Source organism: Camelus bactrianus, chromosome 12 (genome assembly GCF_048773025.1).
Source record: "Camelus bactrianus isolate YW-2024 breed Bactrian camel chromosome 12, ASM4877302v1, whole genome shotgun sequence".
Taxonomy (NCBI): Eukaryota; Metazoa; Chordata; class Mammalia; order Artiodactyla; family Camelidae; genus Camelus; species Camelus bactrianus.
The window spans coordinates 1,848,176-1,861,784 of record NC_133550.1 but is presented as its reverse complement, the minus strand read 5'-3'; the positions used below and the strand labels follow the sequence as shown (position 1 = coordinate 1,861,784).

Below are 13,609 nucleotides of genomic sequence, written 5' to 3'. Positions count from 1 at the left end.
TGGGTACGCTACCCCAGCTGGGGAAGTATTGGATTTTGTTCTAGTTTTCCAAAGAATTTCTTACCACCTTTTCTCTTATTGTCACATACCATTTCCTACGGATTAAGAAAATCAATGTCAGTCATTTGGGCCACTTGGTAGAAGCTACACGATGCCATTCACAAGGCTGGGATGTAACAGCCACACCAGTCTAGGTTGAAAGACCAGTAGGGGTATTTCCAAGGTAATCACGGGCATGCAGCAAACTCCCCAGCTTCAATTACCTCATCTCAAAAGTGGGGCCAATAAAACTACCAAGCAAAGTGCGTGATGATTATGGCCGACATCTGTTTACTAGGTAAGTGCCCGTGACAGCTGACACTGGATTAGGAATGAATATGATCAACGAGGCACAGTCAGCCTGGTTACATGCACCCTGCCTTCATGCCTTGGTGCAGGAGCGGAGTTTGTTTAGCTGAAATGAACGCCCCCAGAGCAGCCCTGAAGGGAAAGCTCCCAGCTCTGCACGGCGAGGCGTGTTCCTTTCCTTCTCTGAGCTGATAACAGTTTGCAGTCGTCTGTTTTTACATTTATCCCTTTAGTACCTGCCTCCCCTCCGGAGTTTTTGCTTAAGCAGAACAGGTCCAGGTTTGTGTTGCTGCCTGCCGGATATTCTGGGCTGGGAGACAGGCGACTCCACGTCTGGCTCTGGTGCTGAAAGGAGAGGGCAGAAAGCCCAGGGGCCCATGCTGAACAGAGGCCCCTGCACCCAAAATTATGGTCTGACTTTGGGCAAATTACACCGTCTTCTTTACCCTAAGATTCCTCATCTGTTCATGAAAATAACTGCCCATGGCACGTAGAGTTTCAAGGATTAAAGGAAATCACCAAATTCACAACCTATTCAAGGGGCTGCCAGTACGTCCTCAACAGGCACATGCTACCTTTACGGCTGTAACACACGCTAAGCGGGGCGGTAGGACACAGTGAACACTGCTAAGTGCCTGTTAAGTGTTTCATGTGTGTTATAATACTGTTTAAAACTTACAACAAACCCAGGAAGAAACGAATATTATAATGCATATTTCACAGATTCACCAACAGTTTAATGGAGGTTACACTCTAGTCCAAGGTCCTTTGGTGAGGAAATGGCGATTTAAACCTGAATCTGAGCCCAGGCCTGGGCTACACCTCTCTCCAATCCACCTCACCACTTGCCTATGAAATCCACCTGTCCAATACACGTTTGTACAGGTCAGCTCTTAAATGCAAAGTGTGCCACCGTTTGTCAATGTTTGTTAATTACCATAAAGTGCTCTCAGAAACCGCTACAGAAATGACAGGTTGACCCACATCCCTGCCAACAAAGAAGAGATATTCTGCCTTGCGTTCTCCTGTAATGTGCAGAAACCCTTCCCTACACCACCAAATTCAAATGTATGCTTCCTCCATGTTTATGTTTGCACACGGCTTATTAAAGTAGAAGGTACCTGCAGTAATTCCATCTCGTTTCCTTTGCAAGTTTCCAGATTATCCACAATCAGTCTGTGAATGAAAATACTACAATGTGAATTAAAATACTACAACCATGTCAGTAAACAAAGAATGCTGAAACCAAGTCATCAAGGCTGCCGCCACCCCCCAGTGCGGACAGACCTGAAGCCCAGCCTCTACAGCCACTCACAATGCTGCCCTCTGAACAGACTGAGAATAAGAAGACAGGATAATTGCCCTAGATAGCTAGGTGCTTGTCTAAAGAATGAATCCAGTGAGGTCAAATGATACATACAAAGGCACTAAATTCTTTAACTTGAGATGCCTGGATTTCTTTAGATAACAAGCAATCTTTTATTGTTCCAACTCCCTGGTCTTTGTTGTAAAGCTGCCATATAATCCTAGTTCCTCCCCTACTTCTTGGGAGCAGTCCCTCAGACAGATTTGAAGGCTGTCATCCCGCCTCGAGTCCTCCCGCCTAAAAAAGTGTAACTCTAAACTTTCAGGCTACACATTTTTTTCAGTCGACAAGTCCCAGAATAGACACAACTCATCAATTCTGTAATGGAACACACTGGATAAGGAACCAAAAGCGTGTTCTAGTCCAGAAAAACTACAGGTCCCTCTTTCTTTCTGTCATTATACAATCCCACCAGAACTCATTAATTTGCTGTCTGCTCATCTGGCAACCAAACTCAGAGAAGAGTCAACTCAGCAGAGTGCTCTACTCGGGAGAACACCCCGCAGCAGCACTGCAGGCTACCTGCCCTCCCGCACGCTCTGCCGACCCCTAGTGTCCTCCGTGGAGACCAGGCCAACAGAGGTGTTCCCAACAGCTGCAAAGTCCCACAGATTAAATAAAAGCATTATATTTTCTACGATATGTTATGTATATTACCATCTCTGAAAACAGCTTTGCCAGAAGCCCAAATTTTCCACATTAATCTGCATAGGCAATTCCGGCCCCCAAGGGAAAACAAGTCTTATGATGATGCTAAGGCCTCCAAAGTCCTCTCCAGGACCATCAACCAAACTGCCTGCAAGCCTGCAGCTGCAGGCGGCTACATGTCTGTTTTTAAAGCAACCCCTTCCTGCCCTCGGGCGCTACAAAGTCCCTCTATGCCCTCCCATCTCAGGGTAAGAGCAGCCACTGCAGAAACTTGCAGGGCAGCACTGACAGGACTGGACACAGAGGATCAGAGCTAAACTAAGCCTTCTTATGACACGAGCTTGTCACTGTGTCATTTTACAGATGAATGTATATATAGAGAGGTGGGGTGATCTTGCTCAAAGTCACACAGCTAATAAGTGGCAAAGTCTATAACTCAGCTCCACCCTCTGGTGTGACGCTCCAGCTGGGACACCCACAGGGTTCTCTCATGCCTGCCTGACCAGTCCTTTATTGTCACTCATAACCCACCACAGTGTCTGACCCTAGCCTGAATTTTCAGCCTCTTCTCCCTCTAGTTTCTCAGGAACAAGGCTGCTCGGGCCACTGTGTGACTTCCGGCTCCCCAAACCCTCAGTGCTCAGGGTGGTCTTGCCTGTGCAACCAGCACCCTGCTCAGAGGCTCTTCCTCCCCTGCAGGAGGACGTTTCCACTCTCCGCTGGGACACCCCCTCAGGGAAGGGCTCTTCTCCCCCTCAGCACGGCAGGTGTCCCAGGCCACATCCCGAGCTGCCCCATTATGTCTGCCTGTGCCCAGGTCTGCTAGTCAGATCAGCAGCCTCAGAGCCAGGGATTATGCCCGGGTCTCCCTGCAAACCTACTGCCCGCCTCACAGCCCCCAGCAAGTAGGTCACCTGGAAGTCACAGCAAGTGCCCCACCCAATCCCGAAATCTCTTCATTTGCCAGCACCGCTGATGACTGGTCTCCAAAGTTTGGTCAGTTTCACACAAAACAGCAGCTTCCACTGAAGCTGAGGGTTTTCACTTCTGCTCCCCATCCTTAATGGAAACGTCAAGGGAAACCAAAAGACCTTTTCTCAACCCTTTTCTGATGACACATTCCCACCCACAATACTCACATGCTCAAGAGTTTTGGGTCCACGTGATTTTGTTTCCCTTATGCTAAGTGGCTCAAAACACTGCAGGATTCTTTCTCTTTTGAGAGTATTTGTTTGTACTGAGTTTATTGACTTCAATCTCTTTTTGTCTCTCTCTTAAGTGTCCCTAGCAGTTGCCACTTCTTAGCCCCTTCAGCAGCCTCACTCCCATCATCTAGTCTAGGAAATCGTCTGTGATGAGTGGCCCGGGGGCAGTCACAGAAGATGGAACAAAGGTACAGAGAGGCTACATAATTTGCCCGAGAAGATCAGCTTCAAGCCCCAAAACTGTGTGTCACGTCCCTCTGTTTAACACTTAGGCTAAACTAGTTAACTTTTTATAGATTATGGTTATAAACAGATGAGGTATCAAAATACATAGAAGGACACACATCAACTCTAAGATGTTTATTAACTCCACTATTTTGTTTCTATTTATTTTATTTCTATTAAAAAATATTAGGAACCTCTGCAGTGAATATAACAAAATGTTAATGGGTGTTAAATCCAGAATATAGAGGCGTAAGTGTATCATTACTCATAATTATTTGTATGCTCACAAGACAAAATGATTTGAACGTCTCTCTCCCCTCCCCCTACTCGCTACTGGCTCTCACCTGAGCTCCCAGACCACACATATAACAGCCTTTCACTTTATCCACAGCTGAACTCATCAGCGTTCCCCCAAAGCTCCCTCTGCAGCTTTCCCTGCTCAGAGCACAGCAGGACCATCATTTACCTCATTAATCCACCCAGAAATCTGGGCCTTACTCCATCCTACCTTCACAGACATCATTCATCCTTTCCTTTTTACCATCTAAACATGCCTAAAATCTGTTCGTTTTTTCCCGGTGACTGTCCCACTGACTGTCCCACCGCTCAGGTAGAAGCCACCAACACTGCCCACCTGGACTCACGAGTCTCCCAAGTGGCCTTCCAGCTGCTCTCCCCTACTTGACACAAATTGGATTTTGTCACTCCCGTTCTTTTATGACTCTTTTCAAACCTAGTGTTCTTAGATGAAACTCCAAGTTCTTCACATGGTGAAGGTGTTTGCCATGAAACTGTCAGCTCAGGGAGGGCAGGACCCCCCACCTCCTTGGCCCTCCTCTTTCCCTAAGCACCGCCCTCTCCCTCGGCCCCGCCCTCTGGCACAGCACTGGCTCAGGAGGACCTGCTGAGCTACACCAGCCTGTATTCTAACCCTGGTGTTCAATTCTTAGCAAATTGCTTCACTTATCCATACAAATCCAAGGTAGATTAGAAAGATTTTAGATGTTGAGCTAGACTATTGATTTGGGGATTTTGCACTAGCAACCTGCAATTACATGTTCTAATGATTCTGTCTTCTTAAAACAACACCCAGATTTAAGGAGTTATTTGTGGAATGTCTTCGGAGTAAAAGGGACTGTACTTTTACAGACTTTATGTTGTATAACATGAACAACACGGACAGGGTCACAAATGGAACTGCCTCACAAGTGACAGAAGACAGGTGAGAGGCACAAAGCAACAGGTCGCAAAGACGGAAAGAGCAAATTTGTTTTGCCAACCCCCCCAAAAATGCCTGAAAGAACCAAAAATTCTGAATTTTGAAAGTAAAAGATTATCATATAGTGAAATAAAATAAATAATCCTCTTCATCAGGGTTTCAAAATCTGACTCCAGATTTTTTAGCAGGCCATACTGAATCCTAGCACAGAAAAATCAGATGGACTAGTGGTGAGTAAGTTCCAGGAAAACTGCAGTAATTCCTCCACTTGTGTAAGGACATACACTCACCTGCCGAAGGTGAATGTAGACTGCATTCTGGAGAAATTCGGAAGCTTCCAGGCTCCGCTTCTGGATGCCGAGGACACGGACAGCTTGGAAGCATGCTTCTAACTCAGTCACCGGAATTCTTACACTGCAGGGGGAAAAGGAGGCCCTCAGTCGATAGCAGAGATGTTCCTGTCGTGTATCACAGGCCGTGCCTCAGGGACTCAGTGCCTTGCAGCAGCCCGGCCCCAGGCGAGGACCCAAAGCGTGGCCCACCGAAGCAGGAGGTGCACTGTGCTTGAGAAATCCCATCCCCGATGGGGGCAAGAGGGGCTGGTGGGGTTGAGTGAACCTATAAATGCCCACAGAAATATGCCTGCATTCATTCAAGTGATACAAGCAACAGTAGCAGGCTATTTAACAAAATTTCAATTTTCAGTGGAAATTTTGCCATTCCTTTCCGCTTGTCCCCTGCACTCTGAAACAGGCTTAGGCTCTCTCACACCTGCAGCTCTGAAGCAATAGTTGTGAAGTCATTTTACTTTGCTGCAAGTGTCCTCGGTCCCCTTGTAACTGTGTCTGTCCTCTATTAACACAGTCGGATATCTTCCTGGATCTCTACCTGAGTTCCTTTCTCCTCCCCCTCAGATCCTGAGATAAAGGACAAGTGAAGGCACATGACCAGAAAAGGCACTGTGGACTTGACCGAAATCCACAGTGACCCCCTATGTGAGTGCTGCCCACCCCTTACATTCGATTTTCAAGGTTCTGCACAGGGTGACATCCAGCCCAGAGAGGTGGCCCAGGCCCATTGGAAGCTACGTGGCTTGGGCACGGGGACAGGTGCAGGAGCTGGTTCCGGGGCCAGGCCCCTCCCCACCTCTGCTCCCCTCTCTCCCGAGGCCCCGCTGCCAAGCACTCAGGCTCCGTGATCTTATGTCCTTCTCTTCTACTCTACTCCAAACCCTTTTCCTTTTCCTTTTTTCCCTAATTATCCCCAGCTGGAGTGATTTTTCAATCGCAGTATCTGAAAAAATTTCCTACAGCCGAAAATGAGGTCTCAAGAAGTCAAAGCACATATGCTACTTCCTGAAGAGTGCCGCTGGCTAGGGGGACCCTCACCAACACTCACGTGGCATCAGACATGTTTCGGGGTCGGCCACCCCCAACAAGAGTGTGCTGTGACCCCTATGCCCGCACAGCATCTCTGCTCACAAAAATATAGTTGGCCCACTTATCGGTTATTAAGAAGCAAAAATACAAAATTGCTCATGTTTCTTACTAAAATTATCTATGAAGCAGAAAAGGGAATTGTAAGAGAAAAGAACAATTTTGACCCCATGTTAGGTCTGTTCCTTTGGCTTTAACCCTGTGCCCTGTTTTCTAGGCTCAGACTTGCTAGCTCTGCACCATTTGTAAAAGAAAGTTGCCTTTAGACTGAAATATCCAGGACAGCCTATTCTCCTGGCCGTGATCTTGAAGGATGCTAATTCATCTGCACTTATGTAGAGATGGCAAGTTGCAAAATAGAGAATAACCTTTGTTTTTTTTTTGGAGTTTTCACAGGGGCAACATGATTTGATCCGCATGGACAGCTGCAAGAACAGCGGATTCAAAGGACAAGCAATTCATACAGCAAGAAGTTTCCAACAACCAATCAAAACCCCGCCCCTTTTTAGTATAAAAGAAGACTCAATTCTGACTTGTGGAAGATGATTCTCCAGGACATCAGTCTGCCATCTTCTGGATCTGCCAGCTTTGCAAATAAAGTCACTATTCCTTGCTCCAACACCTCATCTCCCGGTTTATTGGCCTGTCATTTGGTGAGCAGAATGAGTTTGGACTCGGTAACAAAATGACTGCATTGGAGGTAGTATGTCTCCACTGTTTCCTCCTTTCCAATATGTAACATGCACATTACTTGTGATCTAGTGCAAATAATTCATCAAAGACAACCACAAAAAGAAACTATACTCACCCAGCTATCAACACTGAACACAAAACCTGTCAATTTTATATGCTGTTTAAGAACACAACCGAAAAACCTAACATAGGGAGTTGATTCCACGGAAGTAAAATTATTTCTACTCCTTCAAAACTTTTTCTTTTCTTTTCTATTTTATTTTGTTTTGCTTATTGAAAAGAAAATAAAAGTCAGATCATTTTATTTCACGTATTTTTGTTATAGCTACATACTTTAAATACTACAGAGACTTAAATTGCAATAAAAAATTGTTCATATATTAGTATAAAGATATATACACAATCAATGGGGATTAGGAATGGAGTGGACATTTACTAAAAATCCACTGCAATCCAGTCTTTTACAAGCATATCCTGGAATATAAGCTCTATTATCCAGGGGTCCTCACCCACATTCTCACTGCTGAGTCCCTTAGTAATCAACTACTAAGGCACCAGCATAGAACCATGTGATCTGTATTTTAGGAATAAATGAGGGAATTGATTCATTCAATTCTAAAACAAAAACCCTAAAATAAATACTGAACTTATTTACAGATAAAGAAAACTTGTCCCCAAAAAAGTAAAGTTTCTTCCTCAAGGTCACAAAGCTAATAAATGGTAAAGGCAAGATTTGAACTAATCTGCCTGATTCTAAAACCTATGGTGGAAATCCCATTAGACTGGGGAGAGTCCATCTGCACAGCCTATCACCCTATCTTTGTTCAGATCTAGCCTTAGACAGCCTGAGGCAGCACTCCATTCCTATGGAACTCGAGGGCAAACGATAACATTAAGGATTTTATATCCAGGAATTTCTTAGGTCTCATGTATATAAAGTGTCAGCAGGTCAGCAGAAAATCTCTGGGAACCATTAGTGGGTCCAGACCTTTTTGCTGATTAGAAACTCAATCTATCAGGACATAGTGACCTTCCCATGAGAGGCCACATGGACATAAACTAAAGGCAGATGAACAATGAAAACTAACAAGACCCTGGAACTCATGCAAGAAGGATCCCTGCCATCCCCCACCCAGTTTCCTCTTCATCCACGTGGACACGAAGACAGAAGACCCGGGTTCTTGTCCAAGTTACACTATCATGGATTCTCACCCATAAAAACTTACAACTCTATGCTGTCATAAGTCCTTTCCAACTCAAATACGATGACACCAATATCTCAGCAGAATATCTATGTCTCCACTTCCCCTCTTCTAATAGGAGAATATTTCTATGGACACAAAGCAGAAATCCAATTTAAAAAACCATGCACGAAGCCAGGTGAATTTCTGCTTAAGAGACTTTCCTCTCAAGCTCAGTGAATGAAAACTCAGAAAAAGTGGTCCTTCTCCTTCAGCAAACGGGAGGCATCCTGATTGTGTGTGTGTGTGTGTGTGTGTGTGTGTGTGTGTATAAATCAAATATAATCGTCTGGGTTGTGTACAGATTTTTTTTAATGTCACTGTAATTTCATGGGGATGAGCCAACATTTAAAGTAATTTGAATCTAGTGTTCTCAGTCTCAGTCTCTTTTGGTGGAGGAGGTGAAAGGGGAGAGTAAAGGAGGAAAGAGGTAAATGAAACAAAGAAGTAAGAATACTGCTAGGGAAAGGCAAGACGTTAATTTTGTTCCTCATTGCATCACAACAAATTAGGGACTGGGTTTCCCCCGATGTCTTATCGAGCACTGAGTTGCAGAAGAAGAGGCGACAACCCATTTCTCACTGAGATTGTGGCTGTACGTGGCATCTTATAGACACAAATCATTTACACTGATCAAACACTCTAGCAGCAGGCCGTAATTCTCCTGTTTTGAGAGACAAGAAAACAGGAGTTCAAAGAGGATGTATAACTTGACAAAATTCAGGGGACCAGTAAACTAAAGAGGATGAATTCAAACTCAGATCTGAATGCAGAGTCTGCTCTTCCCACTCCCAGGACTGGAAAATCCTTAACACACAGGCTCCCCATCTCCCCTGCAGTGTTAATGGCGCCAAGCATTTCCCATGGTAATGTTAGCCAGTTCTCACAGACACAGCGCTCTGTGCAGCCAATGACCTCCATCGGACCTTGATCATCTACCTGCCACGCCCACTAGGCTTCACCATACAGGCAGGAGAGCTGGCTTTCAAGTGCATACAAAGCCACCCCCGGTCTAACCTGGGCTCTTCTGCAGCTTCTCCAGCCTAAAGGCAGCCATGAAACTGCTCACAGTCTGTACATGAGCCACACTACCTCTCTCCATCTGTCTCCCCACCTATACTACTACTTAGCTATGACCATTTTGAAAATCTTGGAAACAAATTTTTAAAAACAGAAAAGAAAGGATTCTGGAACAAGTGCTTAATACTTACAATTTTAAATGACAAGTTACAAATTGAGTATTGACAAACAGAATCTTCCTTTCTAAATGTCAGTTTTAAGCATTTAAATATATAATAGCAAAAAATTCTCACAAAATTAACAAAAACATAAACAATAAACTGGAATAAATTCAAAAATAATGCCCATGTTCTAAATGGAGAAACTTCAGGACTATACTGAGTGTTAAAGTAAGAGGTATGAATGTAGAGACATAAACATATTGCATGGAGGAAAGCAGTTTTGTAAAGATGTAAGTTCTCCTAAGAATAATTCAAAATTTACTAAAAACTCCCATGAAAATTCCAATCTGATTTTTTTAACTTGAACAAAATATTTTGGAACCCTTCAGGAATAATAAAGTCATAATAGTAGACAAGAAAATTTGGGATGGATGAAAAGAATAAAAAAAAAATCAGATTGCCAGTGATTAAATAAATTTTTACAATATGTAAGATATGGTGCTGGAGTAAGGAAGGGAGATTGACAGAAAGGAACCATGAGTTCAAAAAGAGACTCTAGTGTATGTAATTATTTTGTACAGATGGGATTTCAAATCAAAGAGAAAAGTATGAATTCAATAATTGTCCTGGGACAATCAGAATCACCTAGAAAGAATAAATTCTATTCCTGTCATAATGACCACAAGATAAATTGCACATAGTGATGTAAATATTAAAAAGTACTAATAACAGCAAATACAACCCTTTGCTCTTATTAACTCAACTTCTCCTCACTATAACAAGTACTATTATAATCACCACCTTAGAGATTAAAAAAACTTACAGAAGAGATTTATTCCATTATAAGGAAGTATTTCTAAGAATGTCAAAGATAAAACCCACAAGGAAGACATTTACTATCTTAAGAGTAGTTTGAGCCACAACAAGAATAAAAAAACTTTCTGAACAAAATGAAAGGAAAGAAATGACAAGAAAAAACTCTGTGATACATGTTGATGAAGTCACGAAGTAAATTTTCATAACATACAAAGAGCTGTCACAAAGCAACAAGAAGCTCCCTCACTTAAATGTTTGCAAAGGACAAAATGAATCATTCATTTTAAAAAATTCAAAAGGCTAATGAGTGAAAAAAGCTCAAAATTTCACTGGTCATCAAATGCAAACTAAAACGATGAAAAAGCACTTTTGCTTATCATATTGGCGAATATTTTTAAGATATTCTATTTAGTGTCCATCTGTTGGAGAACAAATCATGAGCGACTTTTTCAGAGGATGACATATCAATGGATATGTAAACTCTGAAAAACGTACATACACACTGACTCAACTCCACTTCTAGGAATCGTTTCCTTTAGGAAAAAAAAATCAGTCCAAAAAGATGTACCCATCAGGGCATTTACACAGCACTGTTTACAAAGGTGGGAAGAAAAACTGAAGTGAAATAATATCCAGCGATAGAGAATTGGTTACATAAGTAATTGTGCATTTTTTCATTCCCCAATGGAGAAGGAATTTCTAGAGTCACTTGAAAGGAGTCTGTGATGAATGTAAGTGTCACATCCAGGGACTAAATTTCCAGAAGCCTTAACTAAAGGAATATACATACAAGATCACAGGAATGTCTGTACAAGAAGGATGCAAGTCAAACATTCTTTCTGACAGTGGAAAGTGGAGAAAACTTAACTGTCCACCATTAAGACAATGTTACGGTAAATCAAGGCGAGCTGCGGGCGCTGAGGGAGCCGGCGTTTCTCAGTGGTCCAGGGCCTTGTCCACAGCACTCTCCCACCAAATGTGTCCGTGGACAAGAGACGACACCCGCACATCAGGAGACCCCTCCAATCTATCTGAAAGGACCGGGTGAGTCTGGAGTGGGAGGACGTCTATGATATACCCCTGAGTGAATAAAGCGAGCTGCAGAAAAACATATAGTATGGTCTCATTTTTAAATAAAGCATATATACACACACCTATACATTGATTTCTCATATGTGTATATATATGTATCTCATAGGCATAAAGGTCATGAAATATATATACCAAATTTTCCACAGCTTTTACTCTCAGGAAATAATGGGAAGTGAGTTAGGGGCCTTCCTGTACCACCACAGTTCTCTTTTCAGTATTTCAGTTAAGTATACTTGGAATTTAAATGTTTATTTAAGTCCGAAGTAAAATGGACGATGCATTCCTTAAGACAGAATGCTACACTGGTCATTAAAAATCATGCCAGGGGAGATAGAATATTGTAGAAAAACATGTAATAAGCCGAATGGAAAATGGAGATTTCCGCACAGTAAACAGGGACAGAGTGCTCACTGATTTTTATGACAGAGCTGATACACACTGACGAAAAGAACAGAAAATAAATGTTAAATTGTTAATTATTATCTCTGAGTAGCGGGACCAGGATAGACTCTTTTGCCCCTTTTTTCAGACTTATTATATTAAATGCAAATTATTTTTCATCTGAAAAAATCATTTTTAGGCGTGTAGTACCACGCATTGGGGAATAATACATGAATACTTACAGAAACAAGTAACTAGGAGACACCGCAGCAGCGCTACACAATGTAGAATGGGCGATCCTGATTAACATCGTGCAGTTACATAAGGACCCACAAAGTGAGAGCACCTGCTGTAACAGGGCGTCGCCCCCTTCTATTTGTCAGTTGTGTCTTCAGGTCTGAGGCAGTTCTGAGCACGGCCAGTGTCAGTGCTGGTGTCTGGATGGATGCTACTGGAGGTGAGGGCACCTGCAAGTGGAGAGGAAGAACAGAAACCATCCTCTGCCTTTTCTGTCTTGTTTCTTTGTTACTTTAAAAGAGAGGAATAAATAAGATAAACTGAGTATCTTCCCTACAGAAATTTCAGTAATGAAACCGTTTTTAAAGTCTTCACAGCTTATATTCTGCCTATAACTGTCTTTTCAACAAAGCATCATATTTATTAAATGTGAATTGACACAGTTAATTAACTCCCTGTTGAAACATTCTAGTAAAGAACATGAAATGCCGTATGTAAAACAACCACACCTGCAGTGACTAGCACAGCTGTCTTGACGGCAGTGTATTCAGCCCGCACCATCCTGTGGTCCTGAGCTCCTGATGCTGGTAAGAGAGCACGCTGCCGCCTCAGATGGAGAGATACTGTGAAAGAGTTTGAACTCTACAGTACTGACAAAACATAACTGACAAATCCCAGGTTCCTTTGAGGCTGTCATTTTCTGTTTCTGGCCAACCCCCGTCAATGAGCATAACCACCCCATTCCCGAGCCATGGGAATCATGTGGGAAGCAGTTTTGGAGAAATTTCCAGGTATAGAATGTAACAAACTATACATAGATCTCTGAAAAAAGAAAAGATGCAATATTCTGATTTTGGAAGAAACTCAAAATATTCTCCTAAGCCTTAGTAGCTGGAAAGGCTGGGCATCTCCTAAGCCACTTATTTATTTCGCAGCCAGTGAGCATCTCCCACAAACCCTGTTTCCCTGTGTCTGCTGGGAGCCTCAGGCACACTGTTGCTGTCGATCTTATAGGTCACAAGGCAGACGCGTGTCTCTCATGCCTGCAACCCTCACACAGGCTTGCCTCCTAGCCTCACTGTCTGAACTTGGCCCCATTTTCTCACCTGTTTATTTGGTATCTGTTCTTCTGTAAGCTGCCTGAAATGCTTTTTGGAACATGTCAGAAGATTCAGTGGGTAGATAAATGGACAGATGGACAGGTGAGAAATGGGCAGACAGACAGAGTGACTCCAAGAAAAGGGGAACAAAGAAAATTTCCTATGCAGAACCCTCTTCTAGTCAGGGAAGAAAACCACCACGGAGAAGTGTGAAGAGGCAGGTGGCTTAGGACTGTTTCCTGGATTCCATGAAAAGTCACACCAAGAGAGAGGGTAGAACTATAAATAATAAAAGAAAAAAGCATGCATGCTTGAAAAATATATCTACAATATGTACTTTCTAAAGAATAGTTTCAAATCAGCACGGCCCAATAACACAATACTTGGGTATTTACAGAAGTGAGAATCCCATCTCCAAACC

The 13,609-nt window shown here is 43.0% G+C and overlaps 1 protein-coding gene across 1 annotated transcript in view; it reads right to left on the bottom strand.

Annotated features, from left to right (window-relative positions):
• Positions 1-12,332, bottom strand: part of LOC141579334 (trafficking protein particle complex subunit 9-like) — an 83,676-nt gene extending 71,344 nt beyond the window's left edge. Inside the window, exons 1-2 of the mRNA XM_074374500.1 lie at positions 12,094-12,332; positions 5,302-5,425 (exon numbers count right to left, since the gene is read on the bottom strand). The gene's annotated coding sequence lies outside the window, so the exon portion shown is untranslated. The remainder of the gene's footprint in view (positions 1-5,301; positions 5,426-12,093) is intronic.
• Positions 12,333-13,609: the final 1,277 nt, after the last annotated feature.